The 13,592-nt window shown below is 36.5% G+C and overlaps 1 long non-coding RNA gene across 1 annotated transcript in view; it reads right to left on the bottom strand.

Moving 5' to 3' along the window:
* The window catches only part of LOC107090497, a 115,847-nt gene that overhangs the window by 74,788 nt on the left and 27,467 nt on the right, over positions 1 to 13,592 (bottom strand). The window contains exon 2 of the long non-coding RNA XR_001481483.1: positions 5,396 to 5,568. This is a non-coding gene — a long non-coding RNA (uncharacterized LOC107090497). The remainder of the gene's footprint in view (positions 1 to 5,395; positions 5,569 to 13,592) is intronic.

The raw sequence follows: 13,592 nt of genomic DNA, 5'->3' as shown, positions 1-13,592 counted from the left end.
ATGGTATTTTATATGGTATTCTAAGTTAAATAAAGTTGATGATACAGTATGATACAGTAATCACATCAAGCAAAGCTGCAAAAAAAAAAAAAATTGTGATAGCAGTAAGCTGTAAAATGGTGTGGTTTCTTCAGGTACCCTGTTTTCAATTCAACAAACAGAAAGCCATATTTATCCAGCTCACCTCTAATTGCATGCATGGCTGCTTTCCCTGCTGCATTGACACGATGAAAGTGCAAATGGAACCACATGATGTTACCGTAAAAGCTTCCTCTTCCTGTGTGGCTCTTAGCAAAACCTCTAAGTAGTCCGAAAATGGCGCATGACACTGTGTTTATTGCACATGACAATGTTAATCTCAAATACCTGTAGCCTGGGGCGTTTTATGCCCATTTTGATAAGTGATGACCCCCCAATAGGCTACTATAGAGTAGTATGGTTAAATAGGTTCTATGAACACAAGAAGGTTACTTGGTTATTTTTGGTTCAATCAGAGCGCTAATTCTGCTGTACCAAATAAGAAAAAGAAAAACACAAACATTTTTTGTCTTTTTTTTTATAATTAAATCAATAGGTTTTCAACATTTCCCTGGTTATTTCTGAGTTATCAGCATAGTTCTTTCTTATAATTTTGAAAATGGTATGAAATGAAAGTACCAATGTATTAGCTCTAGCTCTAGCAACACAAATGTACAAAATGGTTAAGGGGGATATTTTTTCAATTTCTTAGGCATTTATTTCTAAATAGGACAATACATATAAAAAACATTAATGACAATATAGCAGGATTAGCCAGAAGGCTATTTTTCATCTGAAGTCCATAAACAAATAGTTAAAAAAATGTAAACATTTGGAAAGAAAAAAGAGTAAAATTTCATACTTTTGTTAACAATATAAAAATAACAATATATTTCATCAAAATTACTTAAAATATCTATTTACATTAAAAACACATGCACCAACTACCAGACAAGCCTCAGACAAAAATAAATAAATAAGCATATGCATTAGTAAGAATGTAGGAGTAGGTCTAACTGTAGGTCAGTGTTGTAAGGTTTAGTAATCAATAATCGATTTCTTTAGCTGTATCATTAATTTATTATATTTTTTTATATTTCTAATGGTCATTGGGGTGGAGCTCAACAGAAAAAGCAGGTTGGCAAAATGCACTTTGTCCAAGGGGAATAATACTCTCTCCCCTTTTTTGCACCTTTGATTCTACAATGGTTAGATGATTGAATATTAACAAACATGAGAGGAGATGATACAATAAAAATAATGCATTATTTTTTAGATAAGACATAAGTTTAAATATCAGATCATGTTTTCCCAACTGAGGAAACTGTGTTTTTATAGCATTGGACATGATACCTGTTTGTTTTCTTATCTAGAATATTTAGAATTATGTTAATACGATGATTGCAAAGGCAATATTCTGATAATAGAGACCAAATGAGTAAACAGTAAGTGATATAAGGACAAAATCATTAAATGTATGTAAATTTGTGCTGCTTGTAAGGACATCTGATGGCAAATATGTAGGATGTTACTGAGATAAAATTGATCCAATGACAGAGCCTTTTTTCACAAGTTGGAAACATTCAGTGGTATCCCAAATCCTATGTCTCTCTTATATTTCAGATTTTAAAGTGAAACCAGAATGGTTTGAATCGGTACCAGCAGGTCAGTGCTTTCTTAAAAGAAAACTGTGCATCTCTGATGCAATACCAGGAAACTTGATATTTCTTTGTTCGTTATGAAATGTGAATGAAAAGTGAAACTTACCACTTGCACTATAATCATTGCAACGCACCTGAGAAAACAGCTTGTTTAGGTGTCACTTCCCTGTCTCTGGGACATAACAGTCTTGAATAATTACAAATGGGATCACTACAGATAACTACAGAGGCACGGTCTCACTCTGGAGCTACAATTTAGTTACAAACATTTACTGTACAAGTTTTCTCCTGTCTATCGTGCAGTTTGATTTAGCTTGTGTTAGTCTATGCTTCTGCATGTACACACAAGTGATTTTACCCGACTCCAATTAACAGTCATAGCGGGGAAAGGTAATTACAAAGCTAAGTGGGAGATGAGAAGTCACGCTGGGACGTGCTGCGTAGACACGCCAAACAAGCACTTCCACCTGCTACTAACTCCAAAAGATGCGCAGACTCAAGGAGCTATTAACCTACTTGTAATAAGTGTTTATTGAAATTAATTTCTAGATGGGAAGGTGCTGTAGGGTAATCAGACATATGAGACAACTGTTAGAATTTTTCAGTTGAATTAAGATCTAGTTGAGACAGAAGTTGAAAAAAATCCTAAGAAGTGATTGAAAAAATTCAAAAGATGTGATTGCTATTTAGAGATGGTATTCACAGGAGAGAAAACCATAAACTAGCCAATTTATTTTCTCTGCCACACACACTTTTGTGGTCATACCATTTTTTCCTCAAAAGTTTTTCAAAACTTGATTAACAAGTTTGTTAGCTTTAAAGAGACATCAGGTTCAACATATTTTCGTAAAGACATACTAGTAACACCGGTTAGAGTTTTGTTCTTACTTGCGAGACAATAAATCCTGATCACCTAGTTTATAACTGTTTGTTCAAGTCCAGACATGTCTAGAACGATTGTTTTGTCAAGCAAATCTATACCCGCACAAATTCAGGTTAAACCATTTTTTAATAAATTAAAATGCTTTGTGGTGTATTGCTACTGTAGTCAATCAGGATCTTGTGTCTGATCTGATCAGGTGATGCAGTACTTGTTCTTGTAGGTGATGTGACGTTTTTCATCCACATATGGGGGACTATTTAAATAAACTATTTAAATAAAGCAAGTGGCTAAGCCGTAAAGACAGAAGGGTACCACAGTCAAACATGTGCACACACACAGGCTGCATCATTATCTCCACTCGCTGTTAATTTATGGTCCTAGATGGAACATTTGAAAATGATACACCTGACGCTTAACCACATATCATAGCGGAGAAAAAAAGAAGTGAAGCCTGACTAGCAGCTGTCTTGTAATTTGCAGTTCTGTCATTACTGCAGATTATAGCAAAAAGAGAGACATGCAGACCTGTTAGACAACAGCCATTCCATATATTGCTGCAACGCAGCGCAGGTGCAGCCAGGAAAAGAGGCGGAAGACAGAGTTTCTCCCAGCTGTTGGTTTATGACTTATAATTAGTCTCATAACCATAGATGTCATTCAACACCATACAGTATTGTCTTGGTTATGAGATTGAGCTAATCATCTTTCTGGAGTTTCTTTTGTAGTAAGTAGAACTGAAATGTAACTAGATAGCATGTTACCGATCCACCCCTATATAAATATATATGAGGATAGGTAGTGCATTCTCATTTTTGCCATGATTGTAACTTTTTTATTTCCTTCCCTCTTTCATTATTTTCCTTTTCTTTCCCTTTTTCTCATTTCCTTCCATTCGTCCCTTCTCTACTCTCCTTCTGCCTTTATTTCATTATTTCTTTACTTATTTTTTCTTTGTCAGTATATTATTCAATATTCTTTTCCTGCTCCATTTTATTCTCTGTAATTTTTCAACATCATTGCTCCAGCTATTGCTTCCTTCTTCACATTTTTTACATTCCTTCTTAACTTCTGTCTAATTTCACCATTTCCTTCATCTTTTCATTCCCTCATTTTCTCTTTCTTTGATTAGTTATGTTCTCCATCAGTTTTTTTTCACTTTTTATGTTAGTATTTTTACCTTATTTTCCCTTATTCTTCATTTCATCCTTTTCCCCTCAGTTAATTTATTTTCTTTCTTTCTTTATTCTTTGTCTTTCTTTCTTTCTTTCTTTCTTGTTTGATTCTTTTTTATTTAATTCCCTGATTATTTTCCTTCTTTTCTAATTATCTTATTTTTCCCTCATTTCTTTTTCCACTTTTCTTTTAGTCGTGTCTTCCGTTCTGTTACCTCTATGTCCTCATTTTACTAGAGCACCTATAAAAATCAATATAAAGTAAACCAAATTCTTAAAAAAAAACATGACACAAATGCAAATTACATCATGTTATTTTCCTCTTATTCACGCTACTGTGAAGCTGCTGCTGCCACAGGAATGACAACCCTTGTAGGGATTCTGTCGCATCAAGCGGGCAGATTTGAATGCTAAACCCATTAGGCAAGCATCACTCACAGACAGAGCTGGCGATGATAAATAACCCAACCAGAGAAATCTGATTAGGAGAGATGGAGGCAGAGGATCTGAAGGAATGAGTAACAGCAATGTCTCCGTTATCATGCCTCAGTCAGATAGGAAATCACACACCGAGGAAAAACACGAAATGTTCATCTGCAGTGGCTTGTGTCAGCTTTTTTCTTTAAACATGGAGTGGGACTTAAAATTGGGTCTTTGTGAGTTGCAATTAATTGAAGGCTGAACTTTGTGTGCATGTTACTAAGCCCCGACTCTCCAAAGGCACAGATCTGCACAATGAGCAGTCTGGTAAACAGGTCAATTTCAATCAGAAAGCTAAACATTTATTGGTGCCTTGGCTGATGGTCTAATGATCTGAGCCAACTAACATGTACAATTACCTTTACATGTCCTTGTATATACATTGATAATGAGTAAAAATTGTCATATTTTCAAGAAATTCCTTCTGTTTTACATTTCATGTCTGTTTTTCTACTCACATACTGAATTAATGACCAGTGATCATGTATTTGGCATATTTTCCTAGAGGAAAATGGTAGGCATCTTAAAAAGTAAATATTCAAAAGGAAATGTCAATTTAATAAGATTTGTGATGCTAAGAGGTAACAGGCAGCAAAAGAAACTCAAACAATCCCATGTATAACAGCAATAATAACATAATTTGAGTAAGGACAATCAAGGTCTAGCACTAAACTTTTAAACCTGAAAAACTTAAAACCTGAAAAAAAATGCACAAAGATAACTACAAAGATATGCAAATAAAATGGGAAAGCAGATGTTAACTACTGTTAAATAAAAGATAGGTGGGCAGACAATTATTTGACTGTCATTGACTCAGATTTAGAATTACAAAGTTCCCTATAAGGGAGGGACCTGAAAGTCATTTGGAGGATAAAAAAAAATCAGATTTACTAGAGAAAAAAAAAGCCTTTTGGCATTGACCTAAATTTGTTTAAATAGCCCCAGTTTACAAAAAAAATTTATCTCAAGGTGCTGAAAAGAAATGATATGTTATGCCAGTTGAAATTACGGTATATTAAAAGTCACATTCCTTCTATTTTAATGTAGCTTAATCCAATAATCCAATTATAAATGTATTCAATCAATATAGTAAGATATAATATATTGATATTTATAAAATGCATTTTAATAAAAAAAAAAAGCTTTATGTTCCCATAAATATAATAAGCTGTCAACTCTACCTTCCTGAGCAAACACAGGATGGTATCAACAGTAAAGGGCGGAACTCCCTTTTTACAGGAAGGGACCTCCAGCAGAGGCAAACTCAGGAAGAGTGGTCGTCTACTTCAACCGGCAGGAGGTTGAGAGGACAGGAAAGAGATACAAACAGACAAAAGCACCAGACCAGAGTTACCTGCAGAGGGAAACGGAAAGAGAAGGCAAAAACAGATTTAAGAACAGCTTTTCCAGCTCACTTACATGGGGTTTGTCAATATCAGAAAGGAGAAAAATGAACTATGAGGTTATCAATACATCATGGAATGTCCCAGCTCAGGGTCACACCGTGTTTAAGGCATTGTCCTAAAAGTAGCCCACGCTGGAAGCTTAGCGAAGAAAGGAAACTGTTAATGGCACTATTTCACTTTTATGTACTTAGTAGTTCACACTTAAACTTGCCCCTGAAAATAAAGGGTAATGTGAAGGAAACTTTTGGATTTAAAATATTTGATGCACCATCGTCATGATCAGGGGTCTTTAGTTCTTAGACAACTTTTATTGTCATTTTGTATAAACTTAGTGTATGCAAAGCCCTCAGGTGAGCATGTGCTTAGGGTGATGACATCAAAGGTGTTCTGTCCGACCCAAACTAACTGAGGTCTGTTTGTGAAGAAGTCTAGCAGCCAATTGCAGATGGGTGTATTGAAGACCAGCTGCTCCAGTTTTCCTATCAGATGCTGTTCTCCTCTAGGTGTGCTAAGCTCAGGTAAAGAGCAGAGGAGATGGCGTCTTCAGTGGACGAGTTCCATCAGTAGGCAAAATGGGACGGGTCGAATGTTGGGGGGAGACTGGAGACAATGTGTTCTCTAACCAGCTTTTTGAAGCACTTCATCAAGATGGAAGTCAATGTGACAGGCCGGTAGTCATTAAATGAGATGACCTGAGGCTTCTTTGGGACCAGAATAATGGAGGCAGACTTAAAGCATGTTGGCACTATGGATTGGTCCAGCGAGAACTTAAAAATGTTTGGGAGGTCACCTGCCAGCTGACCTGCACACTCACTGTGCACCCGCCCAGGTATGTTGTCGGGGCCTAGGGTCTTTATTGGGTTGACTCTCCTCAGAGTCTTCCACACATCAGCTGTATCAAGGAGGAGAGTCTCTTCTCTCCTCCTTGATTCAACAAAGTATATTGACTGTTGTGGAAGGGCTTTCACAGCTGGAGTTCTGTTTAGTGCCTCAAACCTTCCAAAGAAGTTTTTTAGCCCATTCAGGAAGTCAGCGTCAGCTGCAACCACTGATGGGGAGGGGGTGTTGTAGTCTGTGATCGCCTGTATGCTTGCCACATCCTCCTGGTGTTGCTGGCATCATGGAAGAGATCCTGGGTTTTCTGGCTGTGGTTCTGCTTTACTGATCTGATTGCATGGTTTACTTTGTCATGCGCTGCTCTCAGAGCCTCTATATCACCAGACTTGAAAGCTGAGTTCCGTGCTTTTAGCGATTTCCAAACCTCCCCGTTCATCCAGGGTCATTGGTTGGCTTAGATGGTGATGTTCTTTGTGATATTGACATCCTTAATGCATTTGTTGATGTAGGCTGACACAGTCATCTATGTTTATCTTGTTGTCATAGATTGCTGCAGCTTTGAGCATGTTCCATGTTTGAACATGTTCTGATGTAGACAAGACAAGAAGGGATGAAGACAAACTAAAAAAGAGGAATTACAATATGACTTTAGTATTTTAAAGCAAAATATTGTGGCTGCATTTTGGATCATAACATAACCTGAAGTTTGTTGTTTAGCAAGCAGACCTGATGCTCCGGATTTTTGCAGCATTGTGCAAGTGGAAAAGGTCATTTTGGAAACATATTTAATCAGGCAACATACAATAGTGAAAATTGTGGTGTAAAAACACCATTTCACAGTCCTTTCAAAAGGTCTTGAAATCTGACAAATTAGTTCAGAAAAATTAAAAAGTTAAACTTACAAAACAATAATACTACCAACAAAATCAAATTGAGATTTATAACAGCCATACAAAACATATGCAAAGGAAAAAAGCTGCAAGTAGCAAAAACAATGTGAGGTCAAAGAAAGCTGCAATGACAGGACATAGAGAGTAGCAAATGAAAGTATACTGCAAAGACAAAACCCACTGCATATACAGGAATGATCCTAACAAACAAATGTTATGCTAAGGATAGATGTTGCAAGTAGCAAAAACAACCAAGTATAGAAAAGCTGCAAACTGAGCTATCTCTATAGTTATGCTGCTATAGGCTTAGACTGCTGGATGACGTAGGGACCCTTTTTCATCATTCTGCTTCATTCTATCTCTATCCTCCTTTTCTGTAGAATTTGTAAGTTCACTCTCTAACATTATACTCTCTCTGCTTTTTCTCATAATAGCTTCATCTGGTCTGTTGCTGTTTGGCTGTGACACCATCCTGGAGAGATATATAAGCTATGTGACTAACTGTATGTGCTCTCTTTCATCCTCTGACATGGGAGGATGTGTCTGGCTGTGTTTCCTGGATGGGGCCGCCTGTGGAACTGTTTGACAGTTGCCCTTTGTATGTCTGCTTCTTTTTCTATGTCTGCTTCTGTCTCCTTGAACCCCTGTCGGCCTCGGCAGATGGCCGCTCACACTGAGCTCACACTGAGCCGAGTACACTGGTTCTGCTGGAGGTTTCCTCCAGTTAAAATTATGTTTTTCCTCTCAGCTGTCACTACATGCATGCTTGGTGAGGGATTGCCTTTGAGTCAATGAGTCAATGCAATCAGCTTGTTTTCCTTAGATAGACAACTTTAAATCAATCTGACTATATGAATTTAATTTGAACTGTCTCTGTAAAGTGCCTAGAAATGACAATTGTTATGAATTGGCGCTTTATAAATAAACGGAATTGAACCGAAATTAGTACTGCATAATAATAGTAGGGGAGTGGCAGCCTAGTGGTTAGGCCATAGAGCTTGGTATCCTGAGGTTCTAAGTTCGAGCCCCACACCCACAGACTGCCACTCTGGGTTTCTTAGCAAGACCGCTAACCCCACACTGCTCCCCGGGGACCACACAACCCAAGGGGAGGGGTTAAATTCAGAGAGTTAATTTCGTGGTTCTGTACTTGTGACAGTGTAATGACATTAAAAAATTAAATAATGGAAGAGCTCCAGACACTAGGAGGTCGTTGTTCAGGGCAGGTTGTGTCGTCATTAGGTCTCCAGCTCTAGTTTGGGTGCCAACTCACTCTTTGATGCCATTTTTACAGACATATGTCCCATTTCATTAGGGGTGTTAGTCACATTTTTGCCAATCTAAGTTAGATGAGCTTTATTGATCTCACAGTGGAGAAATTCACTTAAGTTTTACCTTTGCCTGTCTTAATTTTGAGTTTACAGGATCTGTGGGCTTTACAATAAAATCAGATATTTGCATGTTGCTTGCAACCCTCGATCACAAAAAAAAATGTGGTTCCTTACTTTTATTATATATTGAAAAACATATCAATTCAGCTGTTTTGAATGGTAACTACTACTGAGTATTATTTTATTTTTATTAAGCACTCTTTTCTCTGAAAAACATTACAATAACATTAATCCCAATACCCTTCATAAGTAAGCTTAATTCCAACTGAATGCAGCCCCATTTTACCACTATTGTTTAATCTAATTTTATTTATTTAATCTAAACTGCCCCTCCTCTGAAGTTGGAAAAGTCTACATTGTCTATATGTCCTAACTATAATCACTGAAGCTAAACATTTTGCTGAGCAAGTAAAGATAGCAGGGTTAATAGCAATGTTTAATATTTGTTTTCCTAATACATACCTATAACAATAAATCAATATGCAGTCTGACATTTACTAACAACCAACAGCCAGTGAAAGGTGGAATATACCAAGAAATCCAAAGTTGGAAGCCAGCAGTTGAAACCGTAATCATGCATGCACACTGCCAATTTAGACTTGGCAATTACTGAACATGCCTCTGTATCATATAGCTAGAGTTAAAGGAATGAAACATCAAACACATGACACAAAAGACTGTCCACCAAAGATCTGTACTTTATCCTACGGTGGCATTATAGAACTAACCACCATACTACAATCCTATTAATTTGTGGTCTTTAGCACAGGGTTTGATAGGAGTCTGGTATATACTAGATAACATTTCTTGTGATTTGTTGAGATGGTTAGACAAATTACAGTTTACCAAACATCTTTTCATTGCACCAGCATGTAATAAAGCTGTTATACTGTATCTGCTTTTGCTGTTTTGTTTTTTTGTGGACACACATTCTTACATTTTTCACAGAAACAGCTAGACCGTTTTAAGAATGTCTATCCTGATCTGGGCGCCAACAGCAAACATACAGTCATTACAATTGAGGTATCTTCAAAGGTCACATTGGCCTAAAATCAATCATTTATCCCTGCAGAAATTAAATCTGTATCCAAGTTAATTTGCGATCTAACAAATAATTTCACTCTAAAAATAGGAACATGTATGATTTTTTTTTTTTCAACAGAGCACATCAAAGGACTTTTAGTCAACAGCAAGGACACATGTCACGGAATACAATATATTAAAAGGCAAATCATGCCAGGTGAGACTTTTCCTAGGTAGCCATAGTGAAAAATCCCCCCAAAGTAATAATACCCACCACATTAATTATTTAGAGCAAATTCAATTTAAACTCACCACTTTACTGTATTGCCTCCTATGTCTACCCATGTTTAAGTTGCATAAGCATTCCAGGAGGCAAACAATTACACAAACATGCATTCACGTACACACACACACACACACACACACGCACACACACATTGATTGACCTTTACCACTGAGTGATATTAATACATGCAGGTTGTACTAGGAAAGGTTAACAAGCAGTAAGGCCAACAGCGCTCACATGGAATACAAACAATCATCAGTAGAAGCATAACCTTACACAGCTGACAGAGAAAGCCACATGACAACCAATAAAACTGAAAGACATTTATATTCTTGTGATCTAAGAAAGGTGAGTTTTATTTTTAAAAGCCTGTATTAAAATGAGTGAATTTCAATTACACCTTCTCTGTTGGAGAGAAAAAAACAATAGAATTGAACAAGCACATTCTTAAAGATACACCTGCTTTAATTTTCTGCGCTCTTTTCTTTTGTCATGATTTATGTAGCAATGTGTACATATTTTCTTTTCTGCATAATAAAACCAATCAAAACCAACAAACTGTGGCTTATTACTATAGACTATGATGAATATAGAATTGTGAAAAGCATTTTAAGTTTGCAAATTTAAAACTGAAAATACCAATATTCTATTCTATTATATGTATTGTTTGCTTCTCATTTCATCCAAGCAGTAATTATAACATGTCATATATGTGTAAAAAGCTGTCAATCTGAATTTATAGAACAAAAATTATAGCTCAATAATAACATTTTAAATAAATGTTTATTTAACTTCACACCAGACATGCAAAGGACCATATATATAATACTCTAAAAGTTTAGATGCAATTTGATCTTACTGATATGTTTTAATCTTGCCCACACTGAATATAAGAAACAGCAAGAATTCAAAAAGAAGTTGACCCTTACTTAAGGTAAGTAACAAGGGGGGAGTGTACTTTTATAACAAATCCAATGCTAGAGAAAGAGAAGGATCAAAGAAGATTCAACAAAGTATAAAAATGAGATTTTTGCAATAATCAACTTTTTCTCTGCATAATCAAGTACTGTAAAATCACTTAATGTCTTGTCAAGGAAGTCAATTAAAAGACTGAAATTGTTCCAAAGGTTTTAACTAACTTTTTGCTAATATTTTGTACTTCTATTTGGGTCTCTACTGCTTCTACAAACAATACAGGCACTAAGAAAAAAACAACAACAACATCTAACTTCAACTGCACATGCATGCAAAATGTGCTGTTTAATGAGAAAGAAACCAACACAGATCATTGGGGTCCCCACAGTTTAAAGAAAGAAAAACTTGCTTTTTATGTGCATAGGAAAAGATGGACAACTGAATCAGAGTTTAAGAGGAGAGCACTGGGTAATGTTATGGGGTTCATAAAAGAGAAATACTCAGGTCAGCTGTATCAAATCCACCTGGAAGCTTAGGAGGGCAAAATGATACTGTGGATTTTATTTAGAACCAGATGAGACACATCAGAGATGTGACCAGTTATGACCTGAAAAGACAAACTTAAAAGAAGACCGATGTCTCCCCCCAGAGAAGGCAGGACACATATCAACCTATAGGGTTCTGCTTGATAATTTGAATGACCTGAGGTACTGTAGCCCTGACTCTTTCAAACCCCCTGTACCTGCCACCCTTAAAACATTTGGGACCTATAAAACATGTGTTTCCACCTTCTAAAGAGGATTATCTAACGGTCAAAACAGAATTAGATCAAACTTTAAGCTCTATGATTAATTTTCTTAAAGAACCAAAACAAGCACAAACAGATGCACTAACTGGCATAATGTTTTATGGGAACCATACTTTCAATACATATAATCAGGCAACTTATTCTGCAGTTGGTTTAAATTAATTTATATAAATGAAAAATCATCACATTTTTAGAAATAAAGCATTTGTAAGTTATATGGCTTTTGTTCATGACAGATATTGAGAAAAGATTTGTCGAGTTTGTGGGCATTTATTACCAAGTAAAATAAGATGTAATAGCTAAGTAAAATCATGTAAAGCAATAAGGATGACCTGTACAGCATATGTCTTCCTAACTTATTTGTAGTACTTAACATTACAGTGTTATTATCAAAATGTTTACCAGATATAAAAGACAAAAGCTGAATGTTTGTGATGTTCTAGAGCACCTGGTAGTGATCCTATGTATCATTAAAGAAAGAAATAGCCTGAAGAAAAAAAAAAAAAAGCAGCGGTTTAAAAGAAATAAACAATATACACCACAAATGATCTGAGGCTGATGTCTTTCTTTCTCACTTGGCCAGAAAGTGTCTTGTGAGCCCATTGGAAATGGCCAGAAATACAGCTCTTCTTTCTTGACCACCCATGCGTGACGGGACGCCATAACAGCGTTAGGAAACAGTTTGAACGTGTTAAGTCACAAAAATAAATGGATGTAGCAAATGACTTGGAACATGTTTTCTCTGTCTGCCCGCTCCCTGCGTTCTCTTTGACGGGGTCAGTGTGACGATGGAGTCAGTGTCTGGACTTAACAGCGGCGTATTTGCATCAGTCAGTCATCCCAACTAGACCGTGAAGAGAAGGATTTCCCTGCTCAGCTGTGCCAGTGAGTCAGTGAAATATACCCTCATAAAAGCTTACTGGACTGAGAGGAGGCCTGAGCACAACTTGAAACAATTTAATGGGCTCAGCTTCAGGCTTTTTTTTATGTGTAAGAAAGTGGAAGAAAACATCCCAAGAGGCTAATCTTTCACATAAAAATACACCTGCAGATATCATTGTTATGGAATTTTAAACATTAATTTCAAGAATTAGATTCAAGAATGGATGGAGAAATTTCCACTATATTAAAGTGCACCACTTAAAAGGAACTATCAAAACTTTTAGCTCTGACATTACCAGTGTCATAAGATATTTCAAAGCTTTACTGTGCATCAGAATTTAAAATGGTGCTCTGCTAATTCTGCTGAGATGCCAAGACAGGCCTGTGGTGCAGTGTATGGCTGGATAAGAACTCAGCGGTGTAGTCAGCATCATCTAGCCAAGTTGAACCTCTAATTAGGCCTGCCCATCCAAATTTGGAATGTGGCGAAGAGAAAAAAACATCCCCAATAGCCTTGGGACCTCTATAAACTTGAAATTTTGGCTGCAATTGCAACTTTGGGGCTTAATTAGCTGAGCAGACTGGCTTCTTGGGTCATATCAAAATAGCATGGGATGCTGCAACAAAACTGAGATGAAGCTGAGTCGTGGTTAATGATAATTTGCTCCATTCACATGAATCAGTTTTAGTCTTGTGTTATCTTTATGAGTGGAATAAGCAATAAGACTCAAAAGACATAGATTTACCCTAAAATCTTTAATGTGTTTGAATTATAAACTCAAATGTGTTTTTTTACATATATGTCATACACCAAAAGGGTATCCTATATGATGAGCGCTAAAAGGGTATTCTTCTTTGCAAAGTGGCCCAAGCTGAGTCAGATAAGCTTGATAACTGACTCAGATAGCATGGAGACCTTGATAACTGACTCAGATAGCAT

Source organism: Cyprinodon variegatus, unplaced genomic scaffold (assembly GCF_000732505.1).
Source record: "Cyprinodon variegatus isolate N-32 unplaced genomic scaffold, C_variegatus-1.0 Scaffold297, whole genome shotgun sequence".
Classification (NCBI taxonomy): domain Eukaryota; kingdom Metazoa; phylum Chordata; class Actinopteri; order Cyprinodontiformes; family Cyprinodontidae; genus Cyprinodon; species Cyprinodon variegatus.
Note: the sequence above shows the minus strand (reverse complement) of the source record. Positions and strands in the feature narration are given on the sequence as shown.